The sequence below is a fragment of the Terrapene carolina genome, unplaced genomic scaffold (assembly GCF_002925995.2).
Source record: "Terrapene carolina triunguis isolate 2854851 unplaced genomic scaffold, T_m_triunguis-2.0 Scaffold85, whole genome shotgun sequence".
Classification (NCBI taxonomy): domain Eukaryota; kingdom Metazoa; phylum Chordata; order Testudines; family Emydidae; genus Terrapene; species Terrapene triunguis.
Genome location: NW_020664436.1, coordinates 41,013,332 through 41,018,103, shown reverse-complemented (window position 1 = coordinate 41,018,103; position 4,772 = coordinate 41,013,332). Strand labels below are relative to the sequence as shown.

The 4,772-nt window shown below is 49.8% G+C and overlaps 1 protein-coding gene across 2 annotated transcripts in view; it reads right to left on the bottom strand.

Moving 5' to 3' along the window:
- The window catches only part of LATS1 (large tumor suppressor kinase 1), a 38,537-nt gene extending 34,918 nt beyond the window's left edge, over positions 1–3,619 (bottom strand). For both annotated transcript variants that reach the window (XM_024200258.3, XM_024200267.3), the window contains exon 1: positions 3,427–3,619. The gene's annotated coding sequence lies outside the window, so the exon portion shown is untranslated. The remainder of the gene's footprint in view (positions 1–3,426) is intronic.
- Positions 3,620–4,772: the final 1,153 nt, after the last annotated feature.

The window sequence follows — 4,772 nt, the reverse complement described above, 5'->3', positions numbered from 1 at the left end:
ATCGGGTGGCAGCTCCCAAGGGGGTTTCTGTGATCCAACCCGTCACAATACCTGTTCTGTGTACAGGGAACCTCAAACCCCAAGGCTGCGAATTCATCACATTTCACAAACAAGGAATTTACACACCCACTTTAAAAGTAAAAAAAGGCTTTGCTAGGTGGTCAACACCACTCCCTTCATCTTGCACATTGAGCCAGGGGACAATAACTATTCTCCCCGTATCTGAAGAACTGATGATAGCCCCACTTGCAATTCTGTAAACATTGTCCATTAGTACATTTTCAGCTGCATCTATCTCCACTTCTCAAATGAAGCTGCATCAGTTTGCCCCTTCTTTCCTTTTAAGGAAACAAAAACCAGGATAACAGGTTTCTTACTTTCCAGGCCAAATTCTCAGAATGTTTATTGGTCCTAGAAATATCTGTACTGATCTGCCCTAGTGCTTCTATACCCTGTATTTCACAAAATATTGGACCTTAAAAATGAATGTTGTTTAAGCCAAGAAAATATCAAACTTGAGAGCTGGGAAGAGAAAGTCTGACAATTTAGGTAGTTGTAGCTCAATTTGAGAGTGTGAACAGTTGCAGCTTCTGACAGTACCATGTAAGGCCTTTCAAACTTCACTGGGAAAGGGAACCATTGGAGTGGTAAAAATACTAACTTTTAAGTTTTATAAAACTATCACAAAGTTGTACATAGTTAATATTTCATAACTGCAACAATATTTAAACAACACCCAATCCTTAAAAACTGTAATTGGAATAAACTGTCATTTCTCCTGCCATGCTTCACTTCTAAATAATTTAACCAGTCCAAATTTCTCAATCAAGACTGTCATGTTACAGGTCAATTCTTTACACTCATTTAAAAGCTGGTATTCTTAGTTGCCTTCACATAGTATACAGAAGTGATCCTAGTAGCTACGAGGACAGTAGCTTCCAAATCACATTGGAATTGGCATAATGACAGAGAGGTACTAAGGTAATTAGAATAAAGCAATTTTAAGGGTACAGCATCTCATGGACCACCAGGTCTAGAAATGAATGTGATACTGCAGATGGAATTCAATGTTGCCAAAGTAATGCACATTAGAAAACATAATCCCAACTATACATACAAAGCGATGGGGTCTCAGTTAGCTGTTACCGCACAAGAAAGAGCTCTTGGAGTCGTCATGGATAATTTTCTGAAAACACTGCTCAGTGTACTGCAGCAGTCAAAAAAGCTAACAGAATCTTAGGAACCATTAGGGAATGGTCAGAAAATAAGACAGAAAATATCATAATGCCACTGTATAAATCTATGGTACGCCCACTCCTTGAACACTGCCTGCAGTTCTGGTTGCCCCATCTGAAAAAAGATATACACCTCTACCTCAATATAACGCTACTCGATATAACACGAATTCAGATATAACGCGGTAAAGCAGCGCTCCGGGGTGGGGGGGGGGGGCTGTGCACTCTGGCGGATCAAAGCAAGTTCGATATAACACGGTTTCACCTATAACGCAGTAAGATTTTTGGGCTACCGAGGACAGCGTTATATCGAGGTAGAGGTGTATTAGAATTGCAAAAAGTACAGAGAAGAGTAACAAAAATTATTTGGGGGGAGGGAGGAGGAGGTATGGAACAGCTTCCATATGAAGAGAGATTAAAAAGACTGCAACTGTTTAGTTTAGAAGACAAATATATGATATGATAAAGGAAAAGATCACAAATGGTATGGAGATAGTGTTATTTATCCCTTCACATAACACTAGAAGGAAGTGTTATTTATCCCTTCACATAACACTAGAACCAGGAGTCACCCAATGAAAGTAATAGGCAGCAGGTTTAAAACAAACATAAGGAAGTACTTCTTCACACAATGCAGTCAACCTGTGGAACTCACTGCCAGGGGATCTTGTGAAGGTCAAAAGCATAACTGGGTTAAAAAAAATAATTAGATACATTTATGGAGGATAGGTCTGTCAATAGCTATTAGCAAGATGGTCAGGGACGCAACCCCCATACTCTGGGAGTTCCTAAGCCTCTGACTGCCAGAAGCTGGGCCTGGATGACAAGGGATCAATTGGTAATTGCCCTGTTCTGTTCATTTCTTCTGAAGCCTCTGGCACCAGCCACTGTTGGAAGCCAGAATACTGGGCTATGTGGACCAATAATCTGAGCCAGTATGGCCATTCCTATGTTCTTATGATGTCTCCTTCCATACTGTATTACAATGGTTAACAGCTTTTGTTTCTAACCCTGGTGGTTTGCAAGATATTGGAACAAGACAGTCACTGATCCCTCAGATCAGCATTGTATTTTGGCATAGACCACGGATTTATAGAAAGTACCAGACCTGGGACCAATTTAGTTTTCAACCTATATACAAAAATTCAGAGCAGCATAAATACCATCCGCCAAAGTATCAGATTCTCCCTTATCTGTGACAGCTGGGTACTTGGAGATGGAGCTTGGACTAATGTGTGAACATCCACCAAATTTAAATCACTATAATGGTGGGATATTCATTGGTCACCAATAGACAAACAAGTTAAACCAGATTTCACTTAAATGAAAGTACACTAGCCAAAGCTGACCTAGTTTCATATAAAAATTTATTTGACTGCAGAAGTCAGTGCCAGTAACAGCTGAAGAGGCCATATGGGATCATCATGTTGAGGGAATAATCTCTCTTCCAGTGTCTCTTCCACCCGGAACCCAATAAATCCAGTGTCTCTTCCTCAGCCCGGTGTCATCCCAACCCCATAGTCCTCACTCAAAGATTAATAGATTTGGCTCTCGAATCAGTTACACACACGCTTTCAATTACCTCGCTCCCCTTTTCCCCGATCTTTATTTTGCAGGAACGAGGGGAAACGTTTCAAAGTTTAATCCGGGGTTGAAATACACAAAAGCTCCAGCTGCAGGCGAGGAGCGCGCAGAGAGGCAGAGACCCCAGACCGTACCCACCCCGGGACACAAACTGGATTCTAGTCGGCGCCGCCCAGCCCCTCCCCAGTCCCCAGAGCAGCTAAGGCGAGGCGCTGGGGCAGCAGACGGGGAATCCCCGCCGGAGAGATGGATGCGGGGCGATACCCCCAGGGGCAAAGCGCTGTACCGGGCGAGGGGATCTGAGCAGGGGATTGGGGGGGGGGTGCAGCAGCCGGGCAGAGCTGCAAACGGGGTGAGCCAGGCGGGGAGACAGGAGCAACCCCCCACCCCCCCTTGCGGCTCCCGAGGGCACGGGGCGACGGGGGCGGGAGGGGCTGTTATTGTCTCTACTCTCTCGCGGGGCAGCGCCCCCCAGCGTGCCGAGAGGCGGCGGCCAGGGCCGGCCGGTCACATTCACGCGGGAGGCGCGGTCGGGACTCGCCTCCGCCCGGGCACTGGATCCCCTCCCGGGGCAGAGCGGGGCGAGGGCGCTCGGAGCCGGACCTACCTGCGGGGACAAGGCGGCGGCGGCGTCGCCCCGGGCCCACGCGTGTTGCGGGGTGCGGCGCGCTGCGTGCGGCGCTGGGCTCCGCCCGTGGGGCGGCGGCAGCGCCGTTCGGGTCCCCGGTGCTGGTGGCAGCTCGTCCCCTCCCCCACCCCCCGTGGGGCTCAGTTCCGGGCCGCCATGTTCTCGGTGGGTCTGGCGCAGAGGGTTTCCCGGATATGGGCAGTTCCCGGCCTCCTTTGCGAGTATTCCCTGCTGCTCCCCCCACCCCCCTGGATTGGAATGTGAGTAGCTCAGAGTCAGCATTCCGGGCCGGGCCCTGCGCGGGGGGAACGGGCCGCGAGCGCCTCACGCGCGCCCTCGTCCTGGCTCTGGCAGCGGCCCGTAGCACAACTCCGCCCCCCAGGAAAGGCGCCGTTTCTGGTTGGCTGATGCCTGAGGATTCCGATCCCCTCCCAGCCGCCCCCACTTCTCAGTGCAGAGTTATAATCTGGTGAAGCCACGCCGGGGTGGCGGCGTTCTTATCAGCGGGGTTCCAGGCAGGTTTGTGGCTGCCCACATTGACCTGTCTCTCAAACGCCACTGAAATTCCGCTGTGGCGCAAATTCCATGCCCCATACGAAACCGGTTCAGAAGGCTCCACCACTGCCTTCGTGGTAAATGAAACCCGGGTTGACACGGAGTGGGGTCCCAAGCAAGCTAACTATATGTCACTTTCTCTGCGGTCCGTGAAGTTCGCCACGCGTCCTCTACCGTAAATCCCTCACCCCAAACTTATTCACAACCGGCAGCATGAGGGAAGACGGCCATAGGGTGGATTAAACAAGTCTTTAATAATAGATGTGGCATATTTTGCAATTTTGTCACAAGCTTTGCTACGCTTTCTTGTCTACCAACACTGGCCGGAGCAGTATTGCAGAGAACTGGTAACTATGGTTAAGGTTAAGATTTTGTCATGGTTATTTTTAGTAAAAGTTACATTCAGGTCTCTGGCAATACACAAAAATGCATGGGAGCCATGACCTGTCCGTGACTTTTACTAAGAATAAGGGGGGGAGAGGGGGATCACAGCTGGAGCTCTATGGGGGAGACTGAGAGCCCAAGCCCTACTGCAAAGGGTGAGGGGGACTGATAGCCCCACTATCAGGGGGCGCACAACCCTAGCTCCAGCCCTGGCCGCAGCTGGGGGGGCACACAGCTCCGACTGAAGCCAAGGGTTAGGGTCGCACAGCCCCAGCCAAAGCCACAGGGTAGGGGTACACAGCCTCGGGCCCAGACGCAGGGTTGCGTGGGGGCACACAGCCCTGGCTCGAGCCCTGGCCACAGCTATGCTGGGGGAAGGGGGAGCA